We start from the raw sequence: 16,105 nt of genomic DNA, 5'->3' as shown, positions 1-16,105 counted from the left end.
AAAGTCTTAGAAGGGAATTGCTAAGTCAAAGGATATGCACATTTTAAATTCTTTCGGAAACTGCCCAGTCAACAGGGTATAACTGCCTGCTTCCTTGTACCCAGAGAAACACAACATATTAGCTTATGTTTTTCTCTAATATGTGAAAAATGATTACAGGCTAGAGTTATAATTTAATTTGTATTTCCCTAGTAGGAGTGAGATCTAGGTATCTTTCCCTGCATCATATGTTGCAATGTCTTTGTGGTTTTTTATTTGTTTGAATCAATGGTTCATGCTCTTTGCTCATTTTTTATTTTAGATGCTGAACTTTTTTCATATTTTGCTGACTGTGAGCACTTTCTCTGTAAAAGAAATTAGCCCTTTGTCATGAGCACCAAATTTTTTTTCCAGTTTATTCTTTTGACTTTATATTTAACCATGTAGAACTTTCAAAATTTATCAATCATTTCTCAAAAAGCTCCTGAATTTTCTGTATCATGCTTAGATTATATTCCATGGTTTTAAAAAGCCATGTTTTAAGTATTTTTATGGTTTCATTTTTCACATGTACATTTTAATACATCTGAAATTTACTTTCATATAAAAAAGAAAATAGGGATCCAATAAACTTTACTTTCTAAATGGCTACCCAGTTGCCTCAAAACCAGTTATTGAAAAATCCATTCCTCTCGTCCCTCCTACCAATTTGAAACTGCACGTTGGCTCTGTGCTAAATTTCTGTGTGTATGTAGATCCGCTTCTGAATTCTCTATCCTGTTTTTCTAGACTCTATTTTTAATCTGGAGATTGCAAAAACAAATCTAAGGAGCAAACGACATATCATACGCAAAAGGAGATGGCTTTAATGGTCTAGAGACAGTGTGCACATAAGCTGGAATGTAAAATCACTCTCCCCAGTGACTAAGCTCAATATTTCATGAGACTTTACCCTACGTTTTGTCTCTTGCTTGTAAACAGTTCATACTTTGACATGTAGGGCTTTTATGAAAATGCAACATACACATAGAAAAGGATACAACTCTTAAATATCCAGCTTACAGAGTTTCCAACAAAGGGAACCAAACCACACAAGTGGCGCCCAGATGAAGAAACAGCGCCCTGCTTTCCCACAAGCCCCTCTGCACGCCTTCTGGCCGTTGCCTTCCCCCAGGGGGACCGTGATCCTGATCGCTATCACCACTGATTCCTTCTGCCTGCTTTTAAATGTCACATATTCATGTCACATACTGCACACACATATTGACATATACAAAAACTTCATGTATGAAGTTCTATTACACATGTAATATTATACATTATATGAAAGTTAAAAACAGGCAGAATAAAATCTGTAGTGCTAATAACCATGTATGTCACTGTATTGTATAAATTTATAACTGAAATTTGCTGAGAGTAGAATTGAAACATTCTCATCCTCCCACAACCCCCCGAAAGGATAAAGATGTGAGGCGATGAATGTGTTAATTAACTAAATAGGGGGGGTGGAGGGTGGGTCACAACGTATACCTGTATCAAACCACCATGATTTAAACCTTAAATAGCTTATGATTTTACATGTCAATTATACCTCAATAAATCTGAAACAAAAATGGAATGCAAATTTTTAAAAGGAATCATATACCATTTGCTCTTGTTTTGTGCCTCTTCTGTTCAATAGCATGATTACAAGATTTATCCTTGTTTCCTATACTTTTATTTCATATATTCTAACTGACAACTGCAGCAGTATTCTGCTGTGTGAATGTAACACAATTTATATTTATCCTCTCTACTTCTGATAGGCATTTTATTGTTGTTTGAGTCTTACAAATCATACCGCTAAGAACATCCTTGTGCGTGTCTTTCCGTCAGCTTGCTAATTTTAGTCTTTCTGAATCCTTCTGTTTTAAGTGTATCTCTCATATATAGCAAAGAGTTATACTTTGCGTAAGAGCCAAACTGAAAATACTTTCCTTTTATTTAGGTGCATTTTGGCTCATTTATATCTTTATATCACTGATATTCTCAGTCTCAACCCTGTCATATTGTCTTACACTATTTTCCTGTTTCTACTATGCTATATAAATTTTACAGTCTTTTTTTTCTATTTGGTAAAATAGGTATTTTTGCTCTAGTAGTTATCTTTATACTAACCCTTTTTGTCCATAGCCCTCTTTTCTCGTTTAGTCTCCTTTATTTGGCTTGTCAGTTTTCAACCTCTGTCAGGCTTGTCAACTTCTGAACCTCTACTGTTAACTTTGTAACACTCGTAATGTCTTCTACATCCATTCTTCCCTTCTCTTCATTTTTATTTGCTTTATTTCTATTTGTCAGAATATATATATATAATTTACATATATTATTCTATTACTATTCTGTTCTTATCTATACCTTTACTTTTCTCTATCTTTAATTATATTCCATGAACACTTTGAAAATATCAATCCATTTTTTTTCATTCTCCAGTCGAAAATTCAGCGTTCCATTATTTGGATCCTCTGTGGATGTTTCTATCATCTGTTATTTCTCTTGTTTTCAAATCATATTTTCATATCATTTTATGCATTTTCTTATTTTTTATTGTCTACTGAATATTTTACATGAAAAAATTCTAGAAATAATTTAAGACACAGCCATCTAATCAGGACCCTTAATCCAATTAGCCAGTTAGAGGGTTTGAAGCTGGGCCTCTGTCCTTGGGAGGGCTAGTCAATTTCTAATTAAGCTTAGTCCTAAAATTCAGCCATGCAGAGTATCAACCCAAAACCTGGGGTATTCACTAGAGCCTACTCTCCCTGGCAAGTCCTGAACACAGTTTTTTACCCGTAGCCCTGTAAGTAAAAGTACTAGGTTTCCAGACTCTCAGCTGCATCTTACAGACGCCCCTAGAAGGAAAGTTGCCCCAGGACCACTCTCTGAGTTTTCCTGTTCTCCAGAATCTTGACCCTGTACTGTCTCACTGACTTCAAACACATTTTGTAAATGTTGGTCCTATTTGTTGGTTGTTCTATATGGAATTGCCTTGTCCATGATACGCAGAAGTACTCCGGTGAAGAAGCCTGGAACCAAGAAGTCCACAGCTGGTGAAGTAAGCACCCTAATGATGACATCGGGGATGCCGGGCTCCGTCTGTTACGCTTCACTGAATTAGCATGGCACTTTGTATCACAAAATGGCAACTAACCTTCTCAGCATCACACCATATTCAAGCAATAAAAGGCACGGATCATGAAAGAAACGCTGCACACCAGCCTGGTCTATTTCCCCTTCAATACACTCTTTCTTTTTAATTAATGCTCCGCTTTGGCCGCGCTGGGTCTTCCTGACCGTGCAGGCCTTTTCTCCAGGTGCGGTGGCCCCCCCGCCCCGTGGTAGGGCGCGGACTCCAGGGTGCTCAGCTTCGGCCTGTGGCGCCTGCTGGCCTCCAGGGCACCGGCTCAGCAGCTGTGCTGCAGGGGCCAGGCTGCCCTGTAGCTCGTGGGGCCTTCCTGGATCAGGAAGCAAACCCGTGTCTCCTGCACTGGAGGGGGTATTCTTACCACTGAGCCACCAGGGAAGCCCCATTTATTCTTTAATATCTAAGAATTTTTTTCCTTTGAGTTTATTTTGCCCTATTTATAATGTCACCTCTCTTTTGTAATAGGAGACTATGGACAAGTCATATAACCTCGAGGCCTCAGTTTCTGTCAAATGAGTGACCTGTATGAAATGATCTCTAAGTTCCTTTCAGCTTGAACATTCTTAGATTCAATTAACTCACTTGTCTTATTGAGAGAAAAGGATAAAAAACCACCAGAATTCACCTATTTAGGAGACAAGAACTAGAGTCTGAAGACACAGACTGTCCAGACATTTATCCCCTAGATAGCAAAAGTCTCAATTTACATTAAAGCAACATACTGACTTCTAGATTTAAAAATTAGGTTGGAGAGAAGGAACTATTTTCACTTTATGAAAAATAATTCCAATCTCCTAGCAGGTCTTATTATAATGTTTTCCTAATACTTCTACATCATTATCTGATTTACAGTAATTCAATTTGCTCACAACTTTCAAAAACATCTCTAAGCTCTTTTTGTTCACGCCCAAGGACGGTTATTTTATTATTATTTTCCTGAAACACACCAACACTCCTTGGCTTACGTATTACCAAGAATATCAGACATTCCTTCCTTTTTGGTATTTCTCTGACCACCCTTCTATGACATTTGGAGCAATTTTTGGAGAGCTTCTCACGCCCAACCCAAAACTTCAGCTATTAGTGAGCATTCAAAGGAAACACTTTTAAACTCCCAACTTGAATTTTTATATATTTGCTTTTTTAGAGGTGGACTATTGAGAGATTCTATATATTTGGTTAAAAGAAATATGAAAAGATTCCTTATTGTACCCCATCCTTCCTCACATTCCTCTTAACAATCCCCCTGCCAAAAGGGGGTACAATTTGCCTACGTTATGCCAAATATTTCAGCTTTATTTTCACCATGGAAAAAGCATTAAACTAGCTGAATTATTCATGAGACCCTAGGTAACATGATAGTTGTTTTTGGCCTTAGGCTTTAATACTTTCAGTCTTCCAACTCATTTTAGAGTTTCTGAATGGGGCTAGCAAGGGACTTTGCTATACACATCATTAAACTGTTGGCATGTGCCCTGGCACAGAAATTTACACTGTATCAATGTACCCATATATTTGCAAGGATGCAGAGTAGTTCTTACTTTTACCCATTCTTCCTACTTTCCTGAAGTTTCACCCAGATGGGATTTTCAGAGCATGTGCCAACATGAGATGACTGATACACTCAAGATGGAAAAAAAAAAAAGTCTGGGCTCCAGCTTAGAGATTCTTAGCCTACCTCTGAGGACTAGCATAAGACTAGTCTGACTGAGGAAGCACAAGCATCACCATGCCCAACCCTCAATATTCCTTTTCACTGAGAGTGCAAAAGCATTTTTCTGAATTTGCTCATAGAATTCAGCAATCCATACTCTTCTAAAGCCCAGAGTCTTTCAATGAGTCAATTCTCCCATTAACTATCATTTAAACAGGCCTCCTCTCCTGACCTTCCTTCGTTCTGATTGCTCTGGTTTACCCCAAACAAACCGGAGAAAAGAAAAGCAGACAAAGCTCTCCTTCCCCATTACACCTCCGAGCACCACTTTCTTGACTTCTTCACACCAAAGCAGAATCGGTGTTGCCCACTCTTGGACCAAGAGATTTCTTCCAGTCTTTGGTCACACGAAATAAATCACTGCCCAACTGGCAGTGAACCAATGTCCCTCAGCAACCAGAACTGAGCTCTAGCCCTATGCTTTTGTTCAGAAAAATTACAACCAGTCCCTAAACTTTCACTGGGGACATTTATGGAAATTTTAAATATTCCATCATCCTATTTTCTTTCAAAATTGTATTAGGTAAAATATAAGGATTATGTATCCATCTCTGTTCCACTTCTCCTCAGGATAAGAACCAGGTTAACTGGACCAGTGTCCACCAAGCCACCAAATGTCATATGGGACAGTCTGATTGCTGAAGATGAGTGCTCGCCACAAGGGGCTCAACACAACATACAAACAAAACTCTGATTTCATCTCCCAGTAAACCCAGTGGCATACTCATGAGTTTCCAAAGATGAAAAGCAAACTGATATCATTGGCTGTCATTTCATTTGGGAATATTCTAGCTATTTAACTTAGTATGACATATTTCTCTCTTACCTTTAGTGTTATTTCTTTCCTAAGGCAAATGAAACTGCTCTGGAAGCACCCAGAGTCTAAAGAATATCAGGAACTAAAGAACATTAACAAGGGCTCTGAGGGGGTTCCCATCTCTTTCCCATGACCTCTTTGCTCTCTGGAGACTTGTCTATCCCATGATTTTGTTTATTTGCTTTCACAATACTTATCTCAATTTGTAATTATCTTTATTCATTTGTTTACTTATTTATTATCTATTTCCCTCAGAGAAGGTAAGCTCCACGAGGGAAGAGGTTTGTCTGTCTTGTTCACTTATATATCCTAACTTAATCATACCCAGCCTATAGCAAATACTCAAAAAATATGTGTTAAGTAAATGGTGAAGCAGTGATCATGGGCGGGATACTGCTGTGTAACAAACACTCCCCAGATCTCAGTGGCTGGACATGACAAAAGCTCATTTCTTGCTTCAGCTGTGTGTCCAACACGAGTTAAAAGGGGGATCATATGTCCATCGCTGTCATTCAAGGAGCCAGACTGACAGGCTCTACGTGGTCACAAATGTTCACGTCACTGAGGCATAGAAAAAGAACGTTGCTTTGTCTTGTACTGACACGCGTTCTTGCCCTCAAGTACCAGGCAGAGCCACGTGTGCCGGCTGAGCAAGTCACATCTCACTTCGAAGGGAAGGGCAGGCGTGGACACGAGCGCTGGGAGGCCGTGCGCTCCCACGGAGCACAGGGTGCGTCGAGCCTGCTCCCACCTTCTCGGGGACTGATAACCAACTGCAGGAAATGAGTGACAGCTTTCGATGTCACATTCTCAGATGACCAAAAACACCACCGAAAACAAGCAGAACAGCCTCACGGAAATTCCATTCACAGACTTTCTTTTTTTAATCCAAGTATTACCTGTGAGTAAAAGCAATCAACTGGCATCAGCATTTAGGCCCACAAAGACACAATTGCCCCTGACTATCACGGAAGGCCGGCACAACGTTCTGACCCACGTACAGAACTTTCTGTAGAGCCCAATCTCTTGGTATTTCCTGCTGATACAGAGTGTGATTTCATTCCTGCTAGACGGGCCTTTTTTTTTATCTCCACCAGTCAGGCTCTCACAGTGAGATAACCTCCAGTCACAACTCTCTCTCCAAATGAATTCCCAAGTTGCCATGGTAACTAACACCTTCCTCCCAACTGTCAATGTTTCCCAATCTTAAAGGCAGCCCTCTTGATTTACTGCCAGAAGTGCCAGTCTCCTCATGCAAGAGAAACACCTTCCTTCTCTTCAAATCTATAAAGGAGCCCCTTTAGAAGACTCTCCACTAATAATAGTAGCAGGCTCCACCTATAAGAGCCTACTTGTATATATTACCTCATTTAATCATTAAAAAAAAGACTGTACGTTAGATATCATTCTCTTATTTTATACATTAAAATGCTTAAAAATTTATTCTACACGTAAAATGATTATTTGGTCAATGGGCAAACTATGATTTGAACACAAAATTCTCTGACCAGACAGTTTCTGAGACATCCTCCCCAGGCACAGCCCTTCTCCAGCACAGGGGAGCACCCTTGCCAGCCTGGTTCTCTCAGCTCTACCCCTGCGACTTTTTCCAAAAGGGCTTTCTACCGTCCACAACAGTTCAGTTCGCTTTAATATGAACCCTACTCCAAGTCCAGGGGCAGTGTGAGGCGTGCTAGCGCTGGTGAACACCAAGAAGGAAAAGGCCTCGTTCCTCTGCTCTGGTCTCCAGCAAGGGCTTTGGCGGGGAGGAACAAGGTAACGGGTGTAAGTGCTTTGTACGGAGAATGAAGGTGGAAGACTACTACTCTGAAGATGTTAAGGCCTCCACAGTACGACCAGGTGCCAGAGAATGTCCGTCAGGTGGAACTGCAGCCAGGCCTCCTGGCTTTGCCTCCTCCGGTTCCTCTGCAAGCCCCTCTCCCCCATGTGACCCACATCCCACGCCTCTCCCCTCAACACAAACTGAAGGACGCACAAAGCAAGCTCTGTGCTTACTTCTTCACTGATCCATCCCCTCCCCCACACCCAACACACAGGCAGACTATGTTAGTTTTGTAAATAAGAGCGCAACAGTCACTCTCCCACAGTTATTTTTCCAGTCTGCCATTTTTAAACCACTCACCTGGCAGAAAACTGTGCTTCCCCTGGCCAGCAGCTATTTGTAAAATGGGTCTGCGTCCTTATTTTCACACCAAAGAGAACTCGTTCCTTAGCAGAAAGAGGAATATTCTAAATAAGACAATTAGCAAGTTACCTAGAATCTCCGCCCACTCCACAGAGGCTCACAAACAAGAGAATTAACTCAGTTTGTCATCTATAATAAGCAGGAGCTCTACCCGGACACAGGGCCCCAAAGGTTGGTACAGAATGACTCATCCCAAGCAGTAATGGCTATGATGGCCCAGTGCCCTATTTTGTAAAGCCCAGGGCTGAAATTCAGAAGACACTCCTCCCCCACCCCACCTTCCCTTGCATACTTCTGCATATCAATCCATTAACAATCCAAAGTGTAATTTATCTTATTCACTATTATCCTGTTAAATTGCTCTACAGCTGCCACAGCAGTAATTGCAGTGATCAGTGATTCAGACTTCTTCAGTACAGGGCCTTAAAGAGGTTTCATTATTAAAATTTCCTAAGGTTTTATTATTAAAATAAACCTGAGATAGAGCAGTATGCTTCCATGGGGCAGTCATACTTCTGATTCTTGAGTTAGGAAGGGAAGCTGTCCCATTACCAATGTCTCACTCATAAATTCCAGTAACTGGGAATTTATCAACCAATAAAAGCAACTGGCATCCTAGGAATAAGGAATAAAATCTTATTTTAAGCTGCACATGCAGTGCTGTGCACTCCTTTAAAAAGCTGTCTTTGTTCACGGAGATAGGGCTTGCGACCGCAAATACTGGAGACTGCGAGTGTCCATATGTAACCAGGAGAGGCCAACCACCCAGGAGAATACTATGCAGCTCTGAGGAAAGAATGCAGAAGCTCCTTCTGTACCAGCATGAAAAGATCCCCAAGACATACTGTTTAGGACAGACAGCAAGTTATAGAACAGATTATACAACACATTTCCTTATCATGAAAAAACTCAACAAATACTAGAGAGGGTGTGGACAAAAGGGAACACCCCTACTGTTGGTAGGAAGGTAAGCTGATGCAGCCACTATGGGATCAGTATGGAGGTGCTTCAGGAAACTAAAACTAGAATTGCCGAGCAATCCGGCAACCCCACTCCTGGGCATGTATCTGGACAAAACTATGATTCAAAAAGAGCAGCACTATTCACTATTCACAGTAACCAAGACATGGAAACAACCTAAATGTCTGTGGACAGATAGATGAATAATGATGTCACACACACACAGGAATGCTACTCAGCCCTGAAGAGGAATGAAACCATGCCATTTGTAGCAACATGAAGGGAACTACGGATTAGCATACTAAGTAAGGCAGAAAGAGAAAGACGAATATTACAGGATACCACGCATACGTGCAATCTAAAATATGACACAAACCTATCTACAAAGCAGAAGCAGACACGTAGATACAGAGAACAGATTTGTGGTTGCCAAGGTTGGGGGCGGGGGGACGGGACCTGGGGTGAGGAGATACAGACTATCACACAGAGAATGGATGGACACGGTCCTGCCATAAAGCACAGGGAACTGTATTCAATGCTCTGGGTGGGAGAAACCGTAATGGAAAGGAATATACAGAATAATGTATACACATGTATAACTGGGGCACCTTCCTGCACAGCAGAAATCAATGCAACACTGCAAGTCGACTATACTTAAAACACACACACACACACACTCAGTGACAACAGAGAACAAAACAAAATAACATGCTGCCTTTCTGCAAAAGAGTAATGGGGGAATAAGAATATATATTCCTATTTGCTTGTGTTTACATAAAGAAATACTAGACTGATATACAAGTCACCACTGTGTGGCATATAATAAGAGGCAGGGGGTCTATTGAGCAGACCAGAGCTGAGATGGAAGTAATTTTTCTCAACATATACATTAAAAAATAATTTTCCATGTTTTTAATTTACCTTTACTCCCTACTTCATTTGGTGGTGAGGGTTAGGAGGAGACTCAATTTCCTCCACTCTGGGGTCGAGTGACCAGGTTTCAGACTTCTTATCTGGGACTGCTGGGCATCGCTAACCTCAGGACAGTAATAATTTAGGTGAGAAGAACAGGACTATCACTTGACTGTTTCCCTAAGGAAGGAAAAACTGATAAAACATGAGGGCCCATAAAATTTGAACATTATACTTAAGCCTGGGTTGAAAGTGAAGTCACTCAGTTGAGTCCAACACTTTGCGACCCCATGGACACCAGGCTCCTCCGTCCATGGGATTTTCTAGGCAAGAGTACTGGAGTAGGTTGCCATTTCCTTCTCCAGGAAATCTTCCCGACCCAGGGATCGAACCCAGGTCTCCTGCACTGTAGACAGACGCTTTACTGTCTGAGCCACCGGGGAAGTCTGGGTTACCTCCTCCTAACATGTGCAGACAGCAGAAACGTGACGCCACTAAGAACAGGGGTGAGGGGGAGCCGCGCAGAGGGCAGCCTCCGCATTTTTATAATTCTGATTTTATTCTTGGGTTTTCATAATGGACTTTTGTGAAGAAGGGAGATTTATTTCCAAGTGTAGGACTGCAACTATCTTAAGGCCACTTTCAATACAAGTGCTCTTTTTATAAATCGCTTCTGTGGTTTCCCTTTCCTAGACAAGAAGAAAGAACGGAGAAGAAGAGGGGCACGTAGGGGTTTATTTAGCTTTGTGGGTTAAGAGGATTGGCACCAAAATGAATAAAATTCAGCCAGTTGTCTAACCCTGGGGTCAGAGAGTTCCTGCTCTAACAAAACACCTAGGATAACTAAGACCTTCCTACCTACCCAGATCCTCAAGGAGATAAATGCAGGCACGATCAACTGCAGAGTTAAAAAGCCACAGATGTTCCATGTTAGCAGGGAGTCTGGGAAGGAAGAGCCCCCAGCGCTGCCCAAGTCACCCCACTTAAGAGAAAGAGGCTGGTATCCAAGAGAGTGGGCAAGGCAGGCCCTCATGGGAGCCTGCCAGTCTCCACAGAAAAAATTTCCTGCGATCACGAGACGACCAGACTAACGGATGCAAACTGTCCAGACAGCTAGTGTACTTCGCCTCTTCCCTAGATCCAAGTCTCTAGAGGAAATAAATGCGATGAGTTCTAGCCCCACCCTCTTCTCTGGAGAGCCTGTCACCTGATGACTCCAATATGCCCGGCACCCCCAGCCCAGGCTCATGCCACTGAGTTCCAGACCTTGCATAACTCCCTTTTGGACGTCCCTACCCGGGTGTCCCCCGTTCCCCATGGCCTTCTCCCTGGCAACATACATCCTTTGTAGCTCCACTCTCTCTGCCTCAGTCGATGGCAGAGCCAGGCACTGAGACACCTAACCCAGGGAGCTGAAGAGCGTCCTCCCCTCCTCCTGCCTTGTCCCGAGTTCTATCCACCTCATCGACAAGCAGCTGATTTTTTAACCTCCTAAATATCTCTCAAAGCCTGGCTTCCTTTTCATTTTCACTGTCATGACAATCTCATCATTCATTCAACAAACTTTGAAGATGACAGATAAGAGCTAGGTGCTTTTAAACAAAATAAAAGTAGAATGACCCTGCCTTCTGGTGTTCAACATTTAGTAATTTCTTGTCTCAACTATTCAGATACACTCTTTCTCCTACCATTCATTCTCTACACTGCACCCAGAATGTCTTCTTAAACATAAATAGATCATTGAATTCAGAAGTCAGCAAACTTTTTCTATAAAGGGCCAGCCAGTAAATATTTAAGGCTTCTGAGCCATATGTTTTCTGTCACAACTACTCAGCTCTGCTCTTGTAAGGTAAAACAGCCACGGGCAATCCGTAAACCAATGGACAAGATTGTGCTCCAATATGCTTTATGAACAAAAATGGGCAGCAGGCCAGATCTGACCCATGGGCCATAGTTTGCCATTCTCTGACTTAATTAATTGCAATGCTTTTCACTCCACTGGAATGAATCCAAATTCCTTCCCATGGCGCACAAGGCCCTCCAGCCTCGCCTCAGTACCACTTGCCCTTTCTCCTACGCTCCACCCAGATCTTCTTTATAGGCCTCAAACACTGCGCCAACACGGCCCCATCTCAGGGTCCCTGCCCTTGCTGTGCATCCTATCGGGACCACTTTTCCCCACTTCCTCCTGCAGCTGCCTCAGCTCCAACATCGATTTCTCAGAGAGGCCCACGCTAACTACCCCTATAGGTCCGCACCTACCCCAACGCCCAGCCTAACTTCCTTTTATTTTCCTATTTATTTTCTTCAAATTACTTATCACCGTCTGAAAAATATCATTTGTTACATGTATATTGTCTGTCTATCCAATCTCACACCACATCTAGCATGTGGGCTCCCTGGGGGCAGAGACCGTTTGCTTTGTTCACCCCGAGGTTCCCAGTACCCAGAACTGTGCCTAGCACTAAGCAGGCACTTCATAAGCATCTGCTATGAATTGTTACTGCCGCCAGCTTCCCCCTTCTAAATCACTGGTATCCTCACTGCCACCGTGATCTTTTTAAAATGTAAACTGAGTCAGGTCACTTTCCTGCTTAAAATAATCCCATGGTTCCCCACTGGCTTTAGGATACAAATGTTATGTATGTTTCAAGACTACTATAGCTCTTAGCACAACTGATGCTCTCCCGTTAAGACTGCAAGCTCCAGGTGGCAAGGACCATGTCTTGTTCATCTTTTCATTTCAGGTGCCCAGCAGAGTGCCAGGACTTCTGTAGGCCCACCATGAATGTAGAACAAAATCAATCAACCAAAAACGGCATAGCAACTACTATAAGGCTAAATTAGAATTAGATAACTCAATAAATACCATATTTAAAGCCAATAAAGGGGATTCCCTGCTGACTTGGTGGTAAAGAATCCACCAGCCAACGCAGGGTTCATGGGTCCAATCCGTGGCCACATACCGTGGAGCAACTAAGCCGGTGGGCCACAGCTACTGTGCCTGCGGCTCTAGAACCCGGGACCCGCAACTCCTGCGCCTGCGCTCTAGAGCCCAGACCCGCAACTCCCGCGCCTGCGCTCTAGAGCCCGGGACCCGCAACTCCTGAAACCCGAGTGTCCAAGAGCCCATACTCCTCGATAAGAGAAGCCACACATCACAACTAGAGAGAAAGTCAGAGCAGCAAGGAAGACCCAGCACAGTCAGAAATAAATAAAGAAAAGTCAAAGAAAAAATACACTTAAAGCCAACGAAGCAAAACTGCATGCAAGACTTCTCCTGGTTTTCCTTCGTAAGCAACCTGGGTGGGGGTCATGCTTACAATTCTGAATCTAGCTTTGGATTTTGTCATCCAGATTTTACCTGGCAGGCAGGCAGCCCCTCACCATTTTCTGAAAGAATGGTAGGAGGAGGCAGAGAGAGAAGCAAAGCAAATCTACCCATGCTGTTTTCTTGCGAGCAGCTCTGGGAAAAGGGTTAGGCAAGGCAGCAAAACACCTGAACCAAAATGCAACTCAGGGAGTCTCCCTCCACGGATTTCAAATGTCCACATTCTCTCTGTCATCTATTAGCAAAGAAAATCCAATCCTGGCTATTCTGCTTTATAAAATAGCCCACAACATCTAGGGAATTTCTGCAGAACTGTCTTACCAATACAATGGAAATTGTTACTTCTAGAAGAATTTCCATTAGCCCTTTGAAATCCTTCAACATTCATTAAGGCCAAGGAATTTTCACCTAATTCAATCTGATGGGTGCAAGAACAGGGTCTTTCTAGGGAATACAGACTCCCAGATTGTTCAGTTGGGAAGTAAGGGGAGAATTTATTACTTAAAATCAAAGGGAAATGAAAAGAGGCCAACCCAGAATGTTATTACTCTCTTTCTCAGGTGGGGGATTGAGTTCCAAGTCTTTCTGCTCCCTTCACATGGCCTCCTTACGCAGCATCTAAAAGCTTTGAGTCTTGGGCACACCCAGCTAGGTTCTCTTGTAATGTAACAGAATCTGCTTCAGCAAAGCCATCTCCAGACTCCAGAAATGATAGGTTATAAATTACTGAGTCTCCCACTGGATATAATGAAGTGCAAGTTAGTGCCGTCCTGAATGACCACTTCACATGCTGCTGCTGCTGCTAAGTCGCTTCAGTCGTGTCCGACCCCGTGCGACCCCATAGACGGCAGCCCACCAGGCTCCCCCGTCCCTAGGATTCTCCAGGCAAGAACACTGGAGTGGGTTGCCATTTCCTTCTCCAATCCATGAAAATGAAAAGTGAAAGTGAAGTCCCAGTCGTGTCTGACCCTTAGCAGGGACTGCAGCCTACCAGGCTCCTCCATCCATGGGATTTTCCAGGCAAGAGTACTGGAGTGGGGTGCCATTGCCTTCTCTGACTTCACATGCTACTCTGTAGTAAATTTGACTGAGGGCTGGATCAAGCAGGAAGCAGAGCTAGATCCGGCTGACTTTGTTTCAAGCCTAGCTCCTCTCTGCTCACCAATGCATCCAGCTGCAGAACCCAAGGAGCGGAGGAACAAGGCTCTTGGGTTTCTCAATCTTAATGGCTGCTTAAAGAAGCCAAACTAAAATAACAGAATGAGTAAACCTTACACAGAGAACCTCCAGAGATCCACGAAACTGCATTCAATACAGTCAGTCTCAAGGATGACACTGACTTTCCTCTCGAGTTAAGTACAAGCAATCTGTTAGACTTGAGACCATTCAAAATTCCTGTCAAGGATCTGCCAATATGGGAGCCAAGAACCAACCATTCACTTAGCCCTGCTGCCCAGTCTCTTTACAAGGCCATCTCCTCTTACTGTTCATTTAACAAAATTGGAGCCCCTTCAGTTCAGTTCAGTTCAGTCGCTCAGTCGTGTCCAACTCTTTGCGACCCCACAAATCGCAGCACGCCAGGCCTCCCTGTCCATCACCATCTCCCGGAGTTCACTCAGACTCACATCCATCAAATCCGTGATGCCATCCAGCCATCTCATCCTCGGTCGTCCCCTTCTCCTCCTGCCCCCAATCCCTCCCAGCATCAGAGTCTTTTCCAATGAGTCAACTCTTTGCATGAGGTGGCCAAAGTACTGGAGCTTCAGCTTTAGCATCATTCCCTCCAAAGAAATCCCAGGGTTGATCCCTTCAGAATGGACTGGTTGGATCTCCTTGCAGTCCAAGGGACTCTCAAGAGTCTTCTCCAACACCATAGTTCAAAAGCATCAATTCTTTGGCGCTCAGCCTTCTTCACAGTCCAACTCTCACATCCATACATGACTACTGGAAAAACCATAGCCTTGACTAGACGGACCTTCGTCGGCAAAGTAATGTCTCTGCTTTTGAATATACTATCTAGGTTGGTCATAACTTTTCTTCCAAGGAGTAAGCATCTTTTAATTTCATGGTTGCAGTCACCATCTGCAGTGATTTTGGAGCCCAAAAAACTAAAGTCTGACACTGTTTCCACTGTTTCCCCATCTAGTTCCCATGAAGTGATGGGACCGGATGCCATGATCTTCGTTTTCTGAATGTTGAGCTTTAAGCCAACTTTTTCGCTCTCCTCTTTCACTTTCATCTATTTTCAAATCCCTTTGCCAATGGTACAGGGTCAGAACATCCTACTCCCTGGCTGAAAATCAACAGGATAACCTACCAAACACCACTCTGAAGGTACTGAAATCCATGGATTATAAGAGGAAAGAAAAAGTTAAGAATAAGTCAGCCAAGTACATGCTGTGCTAACAGCACCCTCTAACCCCCCAGCCTACTCTGCCTAATCCTACCTGGGTTGGACTCACCTCATGAGACAGACCTATAGAGTCTCAAACTAAAACAGGAACAGCTGCGCTGGTTCTTCAACACCCAAGAAGCAGCAGTAAATCTTTAAGACCAGACAAGATTTTGATGAGAAAGGGAGAGTTTCAGATGAATGAAATGCTGGGAAGTGGTGGAATACCGGGCCCACAGGGGGCAGAAGTTAAGCTGAATCTGGATAGAATCTTGCTTAATTGGGTAGTAGGCATGGGCTCAGCTAACTATTGGAGAAGGCAATGGCACTCCACTCCAGTGTTCTTGCCTGGAGAATCCCAGGGACGGGGGAGCCTGGTGGGCTGCCGTCTATGGGATCACACACAGTCAGACACGACTGAAGCGACTTAGCAGCAGCAGCAGCAGCAGCAGCAGCAGGTAACTATTCCATCTTAGGATGCTGGCACACAGCGGCCAGCCAAATTCAGGGTGACGGAAGCAAGAGTGTCAGAACCAGGGGGTAGAACACAAGATTCTCAGAGATGAATCGTTACCAGAGGGAGGCAGAACTCCACAGTGGGTGACCATTGATC

The 16,105-nt window shown here is 43.3% G+C and overlaps 1 protein-coding gene across 14 annotated transcripts in view; it reads right to left on the bottom strand.

Annotated features, from left to right (window-relative positions):
• Positions 1–16,105, bottom strand: part of SRGAP2 (SLIT-ROBO Rho GTPase activating protein 2) — a 257,191-nt gene that overhangs the window by 186,843 nt on the left and 54,243 nt on the right. For 2 of the 14 annotated variants that reach the window (XM_069545249.1, XM_069545252.1), the window contains exon 3: positions 7,835–7,920. The exons of the other annotated variants lie outside the window; for them this stretch is intronic. The gene's annotated coding sequence lies outside the window, so the exon portion shown is untranslated. The remainder of the gene's footprint in view (positions 1–7,834; positions 7,921–16,105) is intronic. 14 annotated transcript variants of the gene reach the window in all.

The sequence above is a fragment of the Ovis canadensis genome, chromosome 12 (genome assembly GCF_042477335.2).
Source record: "Ovis canadensis isolate MfBH-ARS-UI-01 breed Bighorn chromosome 12, ARS-UI_OviCan_v2, whole genome shotgun sequence".
Classification (NCBI taxonomy): Eukaryota; Metazoa; Chordata; class Mammalia; order Artiodactyla; family Bovidae; genus Ovis; species Ovis canadensis.
Note: the sequence above shows the minus strand (reverse complement) of the source record. Positions and strands in the feature narration are given on the sequence as shown.